This window comes from Muntiacus reevesi, chromosome 2 (genome assembly GCF_963930625.1).
Source record: "Muntiacus reevesi chromosome 2, mMunRee1.1, whole genome shotgun sequence".
NCBI classification, from domain to species: domain Eukaryota; kingdom Metazoa; phylum Chordata; class Mammalia; order Artiodactyla; family Cervidae; genus Muntiacus; species Muntiacus reevesi.
The window spans coordinates 270702943-270722678 of NC_089250.1; the positions used below are offsets into that span (position 1 = coordinate 270702943).

General features: G+C 41.5%; 3 pseudogenes; 2 read left to right on the top strand and 1 right to left on the bottom strand.

The window, feature by feature from the left end:
- Positions 1-19736, top strand: part of LOC136157574 (zinc finger protein 678-like) — a 322340-nt pseudogene that overhangs the window by 262828 nt on the left and 39776 nt on the right.
- LOC136157581 (zinc finger protein 724-like) overlaps positions 1-19736 on the bottom strand; it is a 322253-nt pseudogene that overhangs the window by 261683 nt on the left and 40834 nt on the right.
- Positions 9539-19083, top strand: LOC136157580 (zinc finger protein 85-like; annotated as a pseudogene).

The window sequence follows — 19736 nt, forward strand, 5'->3', positions numbered from 1 at the left end:
TACTCTGACTCTGGCATAAATCTGACCCTTTGTCTATTACTCAAGCTCAATCAGAGCAATAAGAAGAGTTTCAGCAAAGGAATAAGAAATGTCCCACAATTATGAAATAGATCTATATAGATAACACTAGGCTATGGTAATTTAGGTTTAAAGTCTCCTCTGTGTTGAAAACAATTAAATCATACTAAAGATAATCAGTCTAGTAACACTAGAAAACTGGGCTATGTGCCTTATAGATGGTGGTGCCAATGTATAATTTCCATGAAAGATAAAGATTCATACAGAATAGACTAAGTCAGATGACCTGAGATATACTGGGCTACATCTAATGGAAGCTCTTAAGCCTGACTTGTGACTTTACTAATACTGCTGGCTATGTTCTTTGTATTTCACCTGTTTTACAAAATTGCTGTTTCTTACACTGCCAAATGCGTGACTGAGGCCTCTGTTAAAATAATATATAGTTCCCTATGAGATCAATGATGATAGCAGTGTAACTCTAGATATGAAAAAAAGCAACAAGAGGGAATGTTTTCCTGGACCAAGAGGCTAGTAAGACAGGTGGTCCAGAGAATTTTGGATATTGTTTTATGGCCTAGTCCAGTAACAGCACATTGAGTGGCCTGTCAACAAAATCTTTGCCAAACCTGATAATGGACATTCTCAGCACCATGGGATAAAATGGTCATAAAATACCCCCCTCAAAATCATGGTCAAGTTTATGAGAAAAAGGGGCTCTGCCAACTGAAGATTGACACTTGCCATCTATATCTGTTATGCCCGATGTCCGAATCCCCGAGCGGGAAGAAAAAAAGGCTTCTAAGACAATGCAACTCGCAAAAAAGGGAAGTTTATTACTGACTCGAGCCAGGGCTTTCTGCCTCACCCATCACAGTGGTGCAGGGTCAGAAAAAGCCCCGAGCCCAAGCTGTTAGCAAATTTATAAGATATGCATAAGCAATTAGTAGCTGGCTTAAGCGGATTGGTTACATGTTTGCAAAGCAATTCTATTGGTACAGACTTTCGCGGGCTTTTTCAAACCTGGGCGTTCGCGGGCTTTTCAGTTTTCCCTTTGTCTCTTACTGGGCGCATATTGATTGGCTGGCTCCAGGTTACCTGATGCGGGTAGGGAATCTTACCATTTCGGGGGAAGCTAAAACTTAATCCAGGCTGCCTGTCATGGTATTAACCCTGGCAGCCTCACATTCCCCCCTGTCTTCTTGTTTCTGTGGAAGGCCCTATCATGGGTCATTTATCTGTGGGGGCAGTTGAATATTGAGATCTGAGTAACATTAGGTGGACAGACAGGCAGTGTGTTTTTCCTAACAACTTTCCCTTGAGAGAGACTTCATACTCAAGATGCTTTTTGGGAATTGGGGCAGAGGTCTCTTTCTTCTGTAACTTCTTCTTGTTGTGCCTGGGCGTAGGCCTGCCTGGCAGAGCAGAAGTCTCTCTATACCTGACCTAAGTTGGGGTGTCTTATATCTGAAACCAGCTTTTATTTTTGTAATAACAGCAACTTAGTTTGAAACTGTTGGCGCCTCTCAGAGATAAAATAGACAGTTGCCAAACAGGAGACTTAACAGGATGGTCATCACTGGTCTCCAGAAACAGGAGGCAACATTTGGGGTGATTTGCTGGTGGTCAAGCAACAGAGCTGTGTTTCAGGAATTTTGTGTTTAGTCTGAAGTTACCATATTTTACCTGGGTGGGGGCTCTAGTTTTGTAGAAGAACTCAAAAGACATTGTTATGCATATATATTTTTTTTTTTTAGTAGGAACCAGGACCTGTCTCAAGGCTGTACCACCATTTGATTGTTTCCCCTCTGTTTTTATATTTTTTTCCTTCTCTGATTGGCAATTGTTTGAATCTACCTGTTGGAACTCAGGGAAGGTCAAGGAGGCTGAATAAAGCCTATATTTTACAGTACAGCAGATCTGTACTCCAGAGTCGCCACCCCGCAGAGTCCTGTTCAGTTTTATTTAGGGAACAGGGCAACTATGACTGTGATAACTTTTTGTCAAAATGGGGCATAGGATCGCCTCAGCTTGGAGAAGAGACACTGAATTGGAAGTATTCCTGAGTTCTAAGTCTTAGATCTGAGTCTTGTATGATTAAAATCTCAATCTCTTGGTCTGCCATTTTGTTGTAACATACCCAGTTAGTAGTAGCTGGAGAAGGGATAACTGGAGTTTTAATAGACAAAGTAAATCTCTTTCTTTTAGAAGAATAGGCCTGAAATCCAGTCCGGACCTGGCACTTCAGGGAGACTTGTAGCCAGGTGGCCAGTTGCCTAGTTTTATAAAAAGTAAGATAGAAGTTACTAGCTTTCAGCAGACACTTTTGAGAATGGTAGCATCTAAGCCTGACACGACTCAGAAAACTCAAGTGTCTAGCAATACAATGTCTAATCTGAAATTATACACATAGTAACACCTGGTTATTTTCCAGGATGTCTGAACCATAGCTGAGTACTCTATTTTGACTTTTAATTGTAAAATTTTTTTTTAATAGCCAAAGCAGATGGCACCATTAATGATGTCAGTGTTTCTCTAGGTATGAGAAGATGCAAGAATTGGGACTCATAAAAATCTCTTGAAAAGATCTAACTATCTGAAGGCCTGTTCTGCCAGTTTTTCCCAGAGCACGGAGCGCCTCATTCCTTATCTTCACCCTGAACTCCTTTCAGGGCCGTTGAAAGTCAGCAGTTGCAGTGGCCATGATATAATCACTGTAGATGTAGATGGCAAGTGTCAATCTTCAATTGGCAAAGCCCCTTTTTGCTCACAAACTTGACGACGACTTTGAGGGGGGCATTTCATGACCATTTTATCCCATGGTGCTGAGAATGTCCATTCTCAGGTTTGGCAAAGATTTTGTCGACCGGCTTCTCAATGTGCTGTTACTGGATTAGGCCATAAAACAGTATCTAAAATTCTCTGGACCACCTGTCTTACTAGCCTCTTGGTCCAGGAAAACATTTCCTCTTGTTGCTTTTTCTCATATCTAGAGTTACACTGTCATATCATCGATTTTATAAGGAACTATATATTATTTTATCAGAGGCCTCAGTCACACATTTGGCAGTGTAAGAAACAGCAATTTTGTAAAACAGGTGAAATACAAAGAACATAGCCAGCAGTATTAGTAAAGTCACGAATAAGACTTAAGAGCTTTCATTAGATGTAGCCCAGTATATCCCAGGTCGTCTGACTTAGTCTACTCTGTACGAATCTTTATTTTTCAGGGAAATTATACATTGGCACCACCATCTATAACGCACATAGCCCAGTTTTTTTAGTGTTACTAGACTGATTATCCTTAGTATGATTTAATTGTTTTTAACACAGAGGAGACTTTAAACCTAAATTACCATAGCTTAGTGTTATCTATATAAATCTATCTCATAATTGTGGGAGACTTTTTTCTCCTTTGCTAAAACTTTTTTGTTGCTCTGATTTAGCTTGAGGAATAGAAAAAGGCTCAAATTTATGGCCAGAGTCAGAGTAGGCATTATTAATTGGCCCAGTGAGGGGATCTCGTCTAGTAGTATCACAGTGACCTGAATATGACTATAATTTTCTTTTTTTAAGTAAATTTTTTCAGGGCCAACCAGTTAGAGTCTTGTAGTAGAGAAATTTACCAAGGTAACCCAGAACTAGATACAGGTAATTGGCCACAAACCCACCAATTGGATTGATTTTTAAAACTAGCATAGGATCAGGCCTATGATAGAAAAGCATTTGATTTGTATGCAAAGGTCTAAGAAGTCAAGAAAACATTATAAATGATCATACAAAGCAGATCCAGCATCTTGGGCAAGCTGTCTACCTCTGATGTCGTTGTCGTCTCATCCTGGTGTACTGTAGTTTCTCTTGTTTGAGCATCATTTTAAGGTGAGATCAGGTCAGCTGTCTTCTCTATAGACCAATCCAGTGTAGGGGCCTTTGGAAGTGGGAATTAATCTAAGAGTTAATTTTTCTTCAGTTTTATTGTGCATGATGAGCTAGTTAAGAGTACCTGATAAAAAGTCTTTCCATCCAGGTTGGAGACAGTCTCTTAAATTATGTCTTTTTTCAGTCCTGGTTGCAGGCCACGAGGCATCTGATCTTCATCCAAAGATAGATTACTGAGATAAGCTTTAGAAACAAACTTTTACATTAATATCACATAACAGCAAAGAACTATCTGAGAAATGAGTCTTACTACATGCAGACTTCTATCAACAAACTGGGATTTAACATTTATGTACCTGTTAGTGAGATAACCTTCTTAGCTCATTTGTTAAACTTACTGGAAACCTAAGAGACCAAATTATTTTTATAACTAGTTTGAGAGGAAGGTTTTTTTTATTTCCGGAAAACACACGATTTAAACCTGTAATTTTTAGATAGAAACCATAAAAGTTATAAGCATATTTGCTGGTTCATTTAGTCTTTTGTTAACTTTTGTAAAGTCATCAGGTTTTTCATTAGAATACCAAGACGTATCAGAATGTTAAGAACTCCATATACTTTTTAGGATATCTGTATTATAAATTTTTCATACATTATAACATGAGCAGATTTATTACTCATTTGATAATCTTTTTCATGTAATTTAACCAACTAAATAAACAGTTTAATATCCCTCTTTGGGGTGTTTTAGGGGCCCACTGAAACACCCCAAAGTTAGCTAGATGTCAAAGGAACTTCAAAAGAATTCAATTTAGGAAGTTTTATCGAAAAGATCAATTAAAAGCTTTAGAACATTTGGTCAGATTTAGTCAATGCTGATGGGTGTATCATTTAGCTTGTTGATATGTCACAATGGGTGTAAATACCAAGGCTCAAGGTCTAGTGAAAGTCAGCTCAGCCACTTGGACCTAATTGGTTCTAAGCAGTTTTCTTACAACCAGGTCATTTTTAACAAAATCTACTTATCTAACTAATTGTAATTTAATTTTAGAAAATCTTGATCATGCATAACTCTTTTTACTATTTTTTCATACTTTACTGAAAGCACACTTCTTGCTTTCTTTTAGCAATCAAGAGCTAACTTTTATTAGCATTTTATAGATTGGTGAGCATAAATACCAGTGATAATTTTTAAAACTCTTGCTTTTTTTAAAACATTTTAGGATGGCATGGAACATTATTCATTTATAGTCCCAAATCTCTTTCGTTTTTCTGTAAAAAGAAATTAGTGTTTAGTAGTAAATGTTTTAAAATCTTATTTCATTTGGAAATGACCTAATTATTTAGACACACACACATATAAACCTGGCAGTCCTCATCAGACACTCCCTTAAATACAAGAATGCAGTCTCTCAGAAAACCTTCTATAGAGACACAAAACTTCAGATGTCTTCAAAGATTTTGAAAGGAGGAAGGGAAGCCAGGTTGAAAGAAGGAGGAGGAGGCGGGAGAGGGGGCAAAAGGGGTGGACTTACAGACGTCTCCTGCCACCTGCAGACACCCAGGCGTTACAGGAATTTTCCTGGGCTTTTAGAAAAGGGAGACCAGAGACAATGCCGGCACACACACAAACACGGAGAGCCGAAGACAAACACACAGACAGACAGACGTCGGCCGACGACATAGCGCTGGGTTTTCGGGCCCCCTGTATTTTTTTTTTTTTTTCCTCCCGGTAGCCGATTTACTTTATCGAATGGCGTCCGCTGTTCACCAGACTCGGGGTCGGGAGAGGAACTTTTTTTCCCGCGGAGTCGGCTGCCTCCCAGCGCGTCCGCTGGCCTTGGCCTTACGCCGCCTGGCCCCCCCCTTTCTAGAAAGCCTTCCTGCAGAGTCGGCTGCCTCCCAGCGCGTCCGCTGGCCTTGGCCTTACGCCAACTAGTCCCCCTTTATAGAAAGCTTTCTTTCTGCGCCAGATACGTACCCTTCTGCTCCCCAGCAGGGCCTTGAATTTACTCTGGTCCTTCCTGAGCACCGGTGTTATTTTTTATCCTTCCCCTTTGTCCTGTAAGCGTTTTCTTCTCCCGGTCAAGGCATCCCGGACGAGCCCCCAAATGTTATGCCCGATGTCCGAATCCCCGAGCGGGAAGAAAAAAAGGCTTCTAAGACAATGCAACTCGCAAAAAAGGGAAGTTTATTACTGACTCGAGCCAGGGCTTTCTGCCTCACCCATCACAGTGGTGCAGGGTCAGAAAAAGCCCCGAGCCCAAGCTGTTAGCAAATTTATAAGATATGCATAAGCAATTAGTAGCTGGCTTAAGCGGATTGGTTACATGTTTGCAAAGCAATTCTATTGGTACAGACTTTCGCGGGCTTTTTCAAACCTGGGCGTTCGCGGGCTTTTCAGTTTTCCCTTTGTCTCTTACTGGGCGCATATTGATTGGCTGGCTCCAGGTTACCTGATGCGGGTAGGGAATCTTACCATTTCGGGGGAAGCTAAAACTTAATCCAGGCTGCCTGTCATGGTATTAACCCTGGCAGCCTCACATATCTACAGAAATTAAATCATGGCCACTGCAACTGCTGACTTTCAACGGCCCTGAAAGGAGTTCAAGGTAAAAATCAGGAATGAGGCACTCTGTGCTCTGCAACAAACTGACAGAACAGGCCTTCAGATAGTTAGATGTTTTCAGGAGATTTTATGAGTCCCAATTCTTGCATCTTCTCATACCTAGAGAAACACTGACATCATTAATGGTGACATCTGCTTTGACTATTAAAGAAAATTTTACAATTAAAAGTCAAAATAGAGTAGTTATGTTTCAGACATCCTGGAAAATAACGAGGTGTTACTATGGGTGTAATTTCAGATTAGACATTGTATTGCTAAACACTTGAGTTTTCTGAGTCATGTCAGGCTTAGGTGCCACCATTCTCAAAACAATGTCTGCTGGAAGCTAGTAACTTATACCTTACTTTTTATAAAATTAGGCAACGGGCCATCTGGCTAAAAGTCTCCCCGAAGTGTCCAGACTGAGTTTCAGGCCTATTCTTCTAAAGGAAAAAAGAGAGATTTATTTTGTCTATTAAAATTCCAGTTATCCCTCCTCCAGCTAATTAGTTCTGTTACAACAAAATGGCAGACCAAGGGATTGAGATTTTAATCATACAAGGCTCAGATCTAGGACTTGGAACTCAGGAATACTTCCAATTCAGTGTCTCTTCTCCAAGCTGAGGTAGTCCTATGCCCCATTTGGACAGGAAGTTATCACAGTCATAGTTGCCTTGTTCCCTAAATTAAAACTGAGTATGATTCTGTGGGGTGGCGACTCTGGAGAACAGATCTGCTGTGTGTTCTCCATTTCTCATCTGTAGTATATAGGCTTCATTCAGCCTCCTTGTCCTTCCCTGAGTTCCAAAGGGTGGATTCAAACGATTGCTAATCAGGGAAAGGAGGGAATACAGAAACAGAGGAGAAACAATCAAATGGTGGTACAGCCTTGAGACAGGTCCTGGATCTTACTAAAAAAAAATATGCATAACAATGTCTTTGAGTTCTACAGAACTGGAGCCCCCACCTAGGTGGAGGATGGTAACTTCAGACTAAACACAAGATTCCTGGAGCACAGCTCTGTTGCTTCACCACCAGCCAATCAAAAAAAAAAAAAAAAAAAAAAGTCACAAACCCTGCGGCCCTCACCCCAAATGTTGCCTCCTGTTTCTGGGGACCAGCGATGACCATCTTGTTTGGTCTCCTGTTTGGCCCCTGTCTATTTCTTCTCTGAGAGGTGCCAACAGTTTCAAACCAAATTGCTGTTATTACAAGGGTGAAAGCTGGTTTCAGATGTGGAATACCCCAACTTAGATCAGGTAGAGAGAGACTTCTGCTCTGCTAGGCAGGCCTACGCCCAGGCACAGCAGGAAGAAGTTACAGAAGAAAGAGACCTCTGTCCCAATTCCCAAGAAGTATCTTGAGCATGAAGTCTCTCAGCGGGGAGCTGTTAGGGGAAGCACACTGACTGAAACCGCCAACCCTGGCCAGGCACCATAGTAACTATTTGCATGAGTTGTTTTATGACTGGAGACCCTGATAAGGAATAAGGAACTAATAAACCACCCCCAGCCGGAAGAGTTGGGGAAAGGTCAAAAGGAGACACCGCATGTCCGTCCACTTCCGTCCACTTCCCAGAATCCCTCTTGCTAGCATCCATCTTGGCTGAGCGATGCGTGCGCCTCCAGGAAAGACTCTGAATTCGAATGATTGGCCAAAGACCACCTGGAAACTAATCCCATCACCAGAAAACCCAAGACTGCGAGCCACGTGGCAGAGCAGTTCTCCTGGGTTACCTTACCCTTCTGCTCTCCCCCCAGGTGCCCTTCCCAAGAAAATATCTTGCTTTGTCAGCACATGCGTCTCCTTGGACAATTCATTTCCGAGTGTTAGACTAGAGACCAGTTTCGGGCCCTGGAAGGGGTCCCCCTTCCTGAAACAGTTTCTTTTCCAAGAAAGCGGGGAAGGAAATGTCTCCAGGCTCCTGGTCTCTGAAGTTGGAGGTGCCACGCCTGCAGAGAGGTGGTCACAAAGCAAATCATTTTGTGAAAACCTGTGTCCCCAGGCTGCAGAGGGGTGCTGAAAAAAACTAAGGACAAGGGAGATCTTTGGGAAGAATTTTGCAAGTAAAGCCTGACAGGAACCCAAGACCCCCAGGTGATTCCCACCACTCACTGACCTCTCCCCTCCCAGCCCACAAGGGTAGTCAGGCTGTGGACCAACACAGGCATCCTAGAAAGAGCCCCTCCCCAGGGTATCAGGTTGACCTTCTTTGTTTCTAGAAGTTTGCGGGGAGCGGCTTGAAAGATCTGACTCTGGGAGCTGCCTTGATTGATTATCAAGGGTCCCTTCAAGGACATAGCTCTCTGTCCCGCCACCCCTCTCCTGGAATCCAAAGTTAATCAGAACACTAGTAAGCCTTGAATGCACACATGATGCAGATAGATAAGCCTTTCACGACCACCCTTAAGATAAACGGGATGCCCTTCTTAACCCTTGACGTTATCAGAGAGTTCTGGTGATTGTATCTCAAAGTGATGTTTATGGAAAAATATTTTCTCTTCTTAAGATTCTCTTCTTGGTTTAGTATAAATGTAACCCTGAGAAATAAAGAATCATCGCTGACTGCAGCGATCCTCTCGACCCCATCTGTTCTGTGTCTTTATTTCTTAGCCTAAAGGAACGCGCCGTGTTGCTCGCTGACATCTCCCGGCTGGTTTGGCAGAAGTTCCCTCCCTAAACCCTCCCTTCCTGAGGTCTCCGGTGTGAGGTTTCCCCTCAGGGCTCTGAATGCGGGTCTTCCTCTTGCATTTTTTTCAAAACCCTCAAGGCTGGGTCAGGTAGCCCAGAAGCAGGGTCCATTGTCTCTCGTTAGCTGATCTCTGTAACTCGAAAAGGAAGGAGAAGAACTAGCCCGGACGATCTGCAAATAGTGTAGAGCACCAGGATGTGATTAGCATTATCAGGTTAGTCTTGATTCCCCACTACAGATAGGGAACACAGAAAGTCAAAAAGGAGCTCAGAAAAGGGTGAGGGAAACAGGAAAACATGTTCTCTTTCCCTGCAGCAGTTGCAGGTTAAACAGCTGCATGGATGCTTTTGAAGGTATTTACTCAACATGCAGATGTGAGTTTGGGATGTAACATCCCCAGAGAAGACGCAGAGCAGGAGGAAGAAGAGGAGGAAATGGCAGCTTCTCAGGTGCGTGTCCTTTTCTTCCTGAAATGCCTGGACTGCAAACCTTTAGTTCTCTGCTGCTAATTTTTCTGCTTAGGATGCTTGGTATCACCTTATTTTTTCCCTTTTTTTTTTAATAGTGAAAACCAGCTCTTCAGGTTTCATCTCCCTGATGTCCCAGAGCCTTTTCTCCATTGTCTGTATCCCGGCTCTAAAGCATGTTGAATTCTCAGCATGAAATACTGACTTTCAATGTTGAATACATTCACTTTGTGAGAGATGAACACGGGGAGGCACTGGTATCTGAGATTCCCTTTGGGATGTGGTTCGGTGCTGGGATCTTAGGGAAGTCGTGGAAATGTCATGATGAATTTACATGTGAATGCAATTCAGCTCTTTAGAACAGGAAGAACAGGAGTAAAAAAATGTCCTTGTTAATCGAATGAACTCAGCATTCCAGAACTTGTCAGAAGTTAAAGTAGCATAGACAATCCTCTATACTGATAAGAAATATGTACTAAAAAATGGACTATTAAGCTAAAGATCATGGGAGGTATATAGGAGGTGGAAATTGCAGAAAACTGACATTTTTCTTGATAGATTGAGAACATGGTTTTCCTAATATTGCCAAAATACCTGGCAGTGATAATGCATTTTTCCATGTACCTTATGACCTCTGATGTTCACTGGTTCAGGTGCTTCTGTGAGATTTCCACGCTATGAAATTCATTTTTTTTTTTTTTTTTTTCTGTCTTGAACAAGGGTCTTGGAAAGAAAAAGTGATGGATATGCCTATCACAGTTAATGAGGAAATGCCGTATCTTCTTAGTCACTCTTTGCTTTGAAAAATGAACACTGTCAGCTAAAACAGATGCACAATTTGAGAGATGTGAATTAAGTTTTATTTGGGGCAAAATGAAGACAGCCGCCCAGGATACAGCACCTCATATAGCTCTGAGAGACTGCTCCAAAGAGACAGTGGGGGAAGGTCAGTATGTGATTTTGGTGAAGGGGGAATTCAGTGCAGTCAAGCGCTTTCTTTACAAAAGGTTTTCTGCCAGTTGTGGGGAGCTGATGTCATCATTTAGTGGTTTAGTGCTTTTCTAGATATGAAGAGACGCAAGGATTGGGATCATGAAAGCAGTTCTTGAAAATATCTAACTCTCTAAAGACCTGTGCCACCAGATTTTGCTGGAGCAGAGTGCTGCAATCCACCCTGAACTCCCTCGAGGGAATTGAAGTCAACAGTTGGAGCACTAAAGGGTTCATTCTCCCCAGAGGCAGATGGCAAACGCCCTTGTTTTTGTTGTTGAGCCACTGGCAATTGACAACACTCACACGTGTTTAGTAGAAATGCTGGGGTTTAGGAGTGGGGGTTTTCATCACGCAAGCCCAGGCCTGATCATTTCCAGTAGACTCCACACTCACATCACAGATAGAGTCTCGTCACATTTCTGTATTTTCCAAAATGTTTACAAGAATCATATTAGTGCTAATCTATGTTCAACTGTGTTAAATTTTAAATATAGCTCCATGCAAATGATACAGACTTTGCCGGACATTAAAAGATTCAGAACCAGAGCTCTCTAATTTTTTATCATTGTATATGTCTGCACCCTAGTCTATTTTTAAAAAATTAAAATAATATCATCCTCAAATATTTATGTACACTTTCAATCAGTTAAAAATTATCCTGCTTTTATTGACATCACAATTTTTCTCTCTTACTATTAATAAGTATCCCATTTTAGTGTATGTCTGTATGAATGAACATGTTAACATCATTTGATTGATGTTTTTCTTTTTCTTTTTTGAAGATTCCCTGAAGCAGGGAATAGCTACCCACTCCAGTATCCGTGCCTTGAGAATCCCATGGACAGAGAAGCCTGGCAGGCTACAGGCCCTGGGGTTGCAAAGAGTAGGACACAACTGAGTGACTAACACTTTTCTTGTTTTTAGTATTATTTACAAGTACAGAAATTTCTATAAACTTTCATTAGAGTTAGCTCTGTACATTTGTCTCTGTTTTATTAAAGTCTAGAGTCATAAACTGAAGTAAAAGTTAAGCTGTCATTTAAAGAATGTTTGTTAAAATATTTGCCAAAAGATGCAACAGCAACATTATTGATTTTACATTATTTCTGTTATACATTCAAGACTCTGAAAAACTGTCAGAAAGATATATAGTATGTACCAGATCATTAAAGTGATTCTTGTCACCGAGGTTACTATCCTATCAGACCTGTAAAATCTGTAAAGCACTTAAAGTTCAAAGTTAAATATGAATTCTTTCCTTACTATTCTGCTTCGTTGCTGTTCAAACATTGTCACTCATGGAGGAGAATTTTCAACATTACTAGTTCAAATAAGCTTGTTAACAATGTGACATACTGAGCCCACTCCAGAACATTTGGATCAGGAAGTGCTTTTTAAAAATATTTCCTGTTTCTTTTGTTTTTTTTTTTTTTTTTTCCTTTTTTTTTTTTTTTTATTTTAAAAATTTTTATTTTTCAGTGGGTTTTGTCATACATTGATATGAATCAGCCATAGAGTTACACGAATTCCCCATCCCGGTCTCCCTTCCTGTTTCTTTTGATAGACAGTTTATCCTCTGTCAACTGAGTACAACACTCAAAAATAAATATGCCAGTGTTAATCTGATTATTTTGTAATTTTTCTTCTAAATCAGGAGAATTTCTGTAGTGGTTGATGGATCATATCTCATCCTCTTTTCTTGGGGTTAAAAATGTGGTAAAAAACATTACCGTGTAAAAATTATATTGTATAATACCAGCCACTCTCCTAAATCAAAACCATTTCTCTTGCTGGTTTCATCTTGGGTCACATTAGGAAGACTTCCCACGGCCCCATGGCATCTGTACTTTGTATTTCAGGGACGGCTGACGTTTCAGGATGTGGCCATAGACTTCACTCAAGAGGAGTGGGAATGCCTGTTCCTCGGTCAGCGGGAATTGTATAGGGACGTGATGTTAGAGAACTACAGGAACCTGGCCTCCTTGGGTGAGGATACCTTCTTTCCAGAATCCCTTATCTACCCACTGGGTTTTGGTTCCTGTATTTCTAGAATGTCTCCTAGAATCTTATGCTTCTTACAATAGTTTTAGATCCCTGCTTTCTATGGGAAAATGGGTGTTTCTGAGTTGAGAAAGAAGACTTCATGATGATTCATTATGATTCTGACTTTTCCTTGATGTGATCTGCCTCCTTCTTCTAGGTTAGTGGTAATTCTCTAGGTTCTGTGGTATAAGAGGGTGCCACTCTCCTTTTCAAATCAGATTTCTACTAGTTACTTACTTTGGCCTTAGGAGTACTTGGCTAGAATCTCAAGATCTTTTTTTTATGTATTTGTTAGTGTTATAAAAGTGCATTCGATAAAGTGTTTGGGGATATTATTTTCTAGGCTATATTAACATTCAACCATGCCTTCTCTACAGTGTTAATATAATGAGCAAGATTACAGTATTTTGTCCGACTCTTTACGATCCCATGGAATAGTCCATGGAATTCTCCAGGCCAGAATACTGGAGGTGGTAGCCTTTCCCTCCTCCAGAGGATCTTCCCAACCCAGGCATCAATACACAGGTCTCCCACATTGCAGGTGGTTTCTTTACCAGCTGAGCCACCAGAGAATGTTAATGCAGCCTAGGAAATAATGTCCCCAAATACTTTATTTCTAGACTGTATTAATATTCTACCATGCCTTCTCCGGGCTTCCCAGGTGGCACCAGTGGTAAAGACCCTACCTGCCAATGCAGGAGACGTAAAAGAAGTAGGTTCGATCCCTGGGTTAAGAAGATCTCCTGGAGGAGGACATGGCAACCCACTCCAGTATTCTTGCCTGGAGAATCCCATGGACAGAGGAGCCTGATGGGTTATAGTCCATAGGGTGGCAAAGAGTCAGGCATGACTGGAGCGACTTAGCACACGTGTCTTCTCTTCTCACCTGAATACATGTTAGAGTGGAAACTGATGAGTCTCTAGCAACACAAACACTCCTTTTCCTGATAGCAGGTCTTGTGGTCTCTAAGCCGGACCTGATCACCTTTCTGGAGCAAATGAAGAATCCCTGGGATGTAAGGAGACTGGAGATGCCAGCCATATACACAGGTAGGTGTGAATGGATGGAGCCGATGTCTCAATGACAGGTCCAAGGATCAGTAAGGAGTTCATCCTCTGTCATGTGGTTTGGGAAGATCTGCTTCAGTGGAAATGATTTTAGAGAAGCCTGGGTTTCTTTCTGCTGCTATCTTAGGCGGATATCACGTGCCCCATCCTGTCTCTTAAGTCATTCCTGAATTCATCTCCACTGATTACTTTTCTCAATCACAGTGAGAACTGAAAACCTCCTCTTGGCCTGTGACAACGTGCATGAATCAGTTACTATTGCATTTCCTGGGGGCCCTAGGAAAACTGTGCACGTTTCTGAATAACTCTAAGACGCTCCTATTAAAGCTTGTTTCTACCGCTAGATGGTAGTATGTGAGTGGAATTGTAGACATACTGCCAAAGTTGTAGGAATACTGTGGACAGAGGGGTTTTTTCTGACTTATAATTTCTAAAACACTGGAAGCTACAAATATGATCTTATACATTTTAAATTTAAGTGATTTCTTCACTTCATAAACCAAAACCTCCCTAAAGAGAAAGAATGCAAATCTCAGTGTTACTTCAAAGTTTCTGTTTTCTTCATATGAACTCATATGAAACGTTAAGTGTATTTGCCGCAATTCCTCAACTCTAAAAGACTTAAATATATTCAATTAGCTCAAAGAATTTTCAAATAAATTGGCATAAGATCTTAAAACATTTTCCACTATATTTTTAATGGTTTCAAGCTATTACAATTTTTAGGTAATATAACCTTTAAGAACATTCTCATTGGAGTACAACTGGTTTACAATGTTGTACAGCAAAGAGAATCGGTTTTAGTATATACCTACTCTTTTAGATTTCCTTCCCAACTAGATCTCCGCAGAGCATTGATAGTGTCCCCTGTGTTCCCACCATATTTTTAAAGTCTCATTTCTTATTTAATGTCTCAAGAACTACTTCTTTATTAGTTAATCTTGTTATCAGCTTCCCCAGACTTTGTCCTATGTGTCCTCACTTTCTGATTAGACCTACGTCAGTATCATTTCTGATGTTTAGATTGAAACATCTAATGCTGCTGTTGCTAAGTCGCTTCAGTCGTGTCCGACTCTGTGCGACCCCGTAGACGGCAGTCCACCAGGCTCCCCTGTCCCTGGGATTCCCCAGGCAAGAACAGTGGAGTGGGTTGCCATTTCCTTCTCCAATGCATGAAAGTGAAAAGTGAAAGTGAGGTCGCTCAGTCGTGTCCGACTCTTAGCGACCCCATGAACTGCAGCCTACTAGGCATTTAAGATGACTTAAGTCAGAAAGTAATCATTAGACTGCTGTCTCCTCTTCATTTAGTGGTTCTTGTAGCTTTTTGTCTTGCTCCTTCCTCTACACCATACTTCTTAGTCCTCTCATTTTGTCACATTTTCTGGGTTTGTGGTCTGTTCTGCAGGCTGCAGGATCCTAGCTCCTCTTGCTCTGTTGTCTTCCCCCTGGGGGGTGAGGTTGGTCCACAGACTGGTGCCCTTCTCCCCTTGATCTGGGCTTTGATTGCTGTTACTGTGACCCGAGCCTGCCCTGGATATTGAGGGGAGCTTCCCCGTGGCTCTGTGGCTGTCACCACCCTGTATGTGGTGGGTCTGCTCCCTGGTTGGTGGAACATATCCCCCAGATCTCCTTCTTCGCTGTGATTCTGATCTGTGGTAGAGGCAGGTGGGATTGGAGCACACCCCCTGGGAGAGAAGCCCCTGAGGATTCCTGCTCTGGGGATGTTCCCCTCAGGGTGTGCTCACGCGTTGTGTGAGTCTCATGTGACGCTGATCAGCACTGCACTTGGCCCCACCTCAATCATGGGTATCTCTGCACATGGCCCTGGTGTCTCTCAGATGTTGTTTTCACCAAGTCACCAGCATAGATCCAGTGAAATCAGGGCCCAGAATTGCTTTCATGGAGCTGGATCCACTGTGTTGCTCTGGGGCAGCTCAGACTGTGGCCTGGCCCCACCCCCTCACGTACATTCCCACAAAGTCTACAGTTGCTAAAGCGACACCTCCATGACTGGGGGAGCCCTGGTTGTCCTTCAGATGCTCTGTAGGGACTGAGTTGACAAAGCCGGTTGCCTGTGTAAAAGCATGGTTAGCGCAGCTGCGAGGAGAGACTTCAGCTTTTCTTTCTTAACCCTGGGGCTCAGCTGTGCTTTCAGCTCCATCTGAGCATGTGGCCCACGCACAGGTGTCTGCTCCAGAGGCTGCCCCAGAGGCTGCCCCAGAGCACAGGAGTCATCTGCCAATGGAGGAGGGGCATGGGGGAGGCCATGGTGGGGGCTCAATAGAGCCCATTCGGGTGGCAGCCCTTCTTACTGCCAGGGACAAGGGGCCAGCACAGGGGGAGAGAGGCTGCGGTGGGGTTCTTCCCTTCGGGCATCACTCAACAATGGCGCTCTGCTCTATGGTGGTTCAGGCTTCCTCCACAAGCAACCCATTTATAGAGCTTCTCCCTCCCTCCCGTTCCCTCAGGATGTCTCCTCATAGCCAGCAGCAGCCCTCTGCCTGGGTCTGCCCTCCACACCCCACGTTCCAGCACCCAGCCCTTGTCTGCAGCAGTGGACACTTTCTCAGGTGGGTGGACAGGGCAGGGGTCAGTACCCCATGTGCAGGTCTCACTCTGTCCTTCTGCCACAGACTGTTGCCATGTTCTCTTCCCACAGAGAATGAGGCTCCCCTTCTGTCCCAACTGAGCTCCCCCAGTGAGAGGCTTCTCCGGACATGAAGATCTCCTCTCTTCAGATACCACCCTCCCCCCACCCCGGGGTTTCAGGTCCTATCCCACTTCCTCTCCTCTTCCTTCTTTCTTTGGTCCTACCTGGCTAAGTGGGAATCTTTCTTGTCCTTTTATGTGTTGTAGGTCCTCTGCTAGTGTTCAGAGGGACCTCTGTGAGAGTTGTTTCATTTCTGATATATGCTTGATGCATTTGTGGAGAGAGATGAACTCCAAGTCTGCGTAATCCTCTTGCATCTTGATTCTTGTGTCTCTATTTTCTCTACATTTTTAAGGATATTCACTGAGAATAGTAGATTTGATATCTTTTACTTTGATAAACTTTTATTTGGCATCTTTTAGCTATGTCTTCTCACAACATCTGTGCTTTGATGTCAAAGAATCCAAGGTTAGAAAATTTAATCCAAAAGGCAAACCTAGGAACATATGGAAGAGCTCATCTTGGAAATGAACATTTAATGAAAGACCAGGAATATACGGGGCTTTGTAAAAGGCCTAGAAGAAGTTTATATGGACATAAAGGAACTGAGACAGTTTCACATAATGCAGACATTACTGCCAAAAGAAATGAGCAATGTGAGTCAAATTGGGGGAAACACCCATTTCAGTTATCAACATCTGCAGAGAAGTGTATCTTTTCAAGCAAAGGTTTAAATCATTTTTTGAAACATACACGTTCTCTGAAGGGAAATGTGGAAAATATGGAAAGTCATCCAGTCTCTACTGCAAATACTCTTTCAAACCACTCTCAACACAGGCTTCAATTATACATACATTCAAGCACGTCTGAAAACCAGAAATTTTTAAATTATGGGGAAGACTCACAATATAAACAATTTGAGGGATCTGTGAGCAAGGGGTCATTATTCTTCCACCAACAGACAGTTTCTCTCTGTTTCAAAATGTGTAATGTTGATAATAAAGGAAAAGAGTTAATCCCACCATCGTTGTTCAATACACATCATGATATGGTTAATATGAAACAACTTCTCACATGTAATAACACGAGTCAGGCCTTATGTAAGAGTTCTACCCCCAATAATTACAAGAATATTTACAATGGAGTGAGAAACTATTCATGCAATGAAACTGGGTCTAAAACTGGACAAGACTCTATCCCTATGAAACATCAGGGACCTCAATCTTCAGACAAGGATTCTAAAAATAGTACATGTAGGGATATCTTTTATCAAACATCAGGTCTTCCACTAAAGAAGAGTACACATACAGGAGAGAAGGCTTATAATTGTGAATATAGTGATATTTCTAATCAGTCTTCAAATCTTACTCAACAGCAGTATATTCAGGATCCACAGAAAAGTCACAAGTGTAAGAAATGTGAGAAAGCCTTTGCTAATTCATCCAGTCTAAGTAGACACAGGAAAATTCATTCAGGATGGAAACCTTTCAAAGGTACAGAGTGTGACAATACCTCTAATCAGAATTCAAAGCTTAGTCAAGATCAGCAAATCCACACTGGCAAGAAACCTTATTAATGTAAGGAATGTGGAAAAGCATTTATGTCTTGCTCAAATCTTAGTCAACATCAGTGAATTCATACAGGGGAGAAGCATTATAAATGTACAAAGTGTGGCAAAGCCTTTAATCAGAACTCAAAGCTTACTCAAAATCAGCGAATCCATACAGAGCAGAAACCTTACAAAGGTAAGGAAAGTGGCAAAGCCATTTTTAAGTGTTCACATTTCAGTCTGCATCAGCAAGTTCATGCTAGGGAGAAACCAAGCAAATGTAAAGAATGTGGCAAAGTGCTTCCTTGGTAGCTCATGTCTACTCAACATCAGGTAATTGATATGCAGCAGAAATCACACAAATGTATGAAGTGTGGCAAAGCCTTTAATCAGAAGTCAAATCTTACTCAACACCAGAGAATTCATACTGGAGAGAAGCCTATAAATGTAAGGATTGTGGCAAAGAATTTAATCAGTGCTCAGGTCTCACTTACCATCAGAAAATTCATACTGGAGAGAAGCCTTATAAATGTAAGGATTGTGGCAAAGCATTTAGACAGCACTCATGTCTTACTAAACATCAAGTAACCCATACTGGAGAGAAATCTTATAAATGTAAAGAATGCGGAAAAGCCTTCAGTCACTACTCAACTCTTACTAAACACCAGAGAATTCATACTGGAGAGAAGCCTTATAAATGTAAGGATTGTGGCAAAGAATTTAACCAGTGCTCAGGTCTTACTTACTGTCAGAGAATTCATACTGGAGAGAAACCTTATAAATGTACAGAATGTGGGAAATCCTTTAGTGAGAACTCAACTCTTATTCAACACCAGCGAATTCATACTGGGGAGAGGCCTTATAAATGTAAGGATTGTGACAAAGACTTTAGCAAGCCCTCAGGTCTTACTTACCATCAGAGAATTCATACTGGAGAGAAACCTTACAAATGTAAAGAATGTGGAAAAGCCTTTATCAAGAACTCACATCTTACTCAACATCAGAGAATTCATACTGAAGGGAAAACCTTGTAAATGTAAGGAAAGTGGCAAAGGCTTTAATCAGAGCTCTCATCTTACTAAACATCAGAAAGCACATATTGGAGAGAAACTCTAGTAATAAGTGATGAAAGATGTTTGTCCTAAACATACACTTCAGGAAATACAGGACCATTTATTTAAGTAAGATAACGAATGACATGAAAAAATGTAGAAAAGTATTTGATGGAAATTAAATCTAAATAAATACCAGAAATTGCACACTAGAAAAAGTGAAAGTTGCTCAGTCGTGTCCAACTCTTTGCAACCCCAGGGACTGTGTCCATGGAATTCTCTAGGCCAGAATACTGGAGTGGGAGGTAGGTTCTTTACCAACTGAGCTATCAGGGAAGCCCGCACACTTGAAAGCATTTCATCAATTCTATTTGATTGTTCATTCATCCAATTTGAAGTTCCTCTTCAGGAGAAGTATTGTAGATAATAATCCATAGTTAAAACATAGAAAATTGGTATGTTCGTATGGATCACAAGATGAAGGGTTGGTATTTAGAAATGTACAATTATTAGCAATATATCTTTGTTTATATTGACACAATTTGTGATTATTTGAAAACCAAGATATGTTATTGAACTCTCAAATTACTCCATGCTGCTATGCTTCATTTTTAGTGTGTATGCAAAGTTATGTTTTTGATGATTGCTACTCAAAGATGAGACAAGGCCTTCTATCCTAGAGAGAAATAATTTATACTTATTCTCCATTAGGAGATT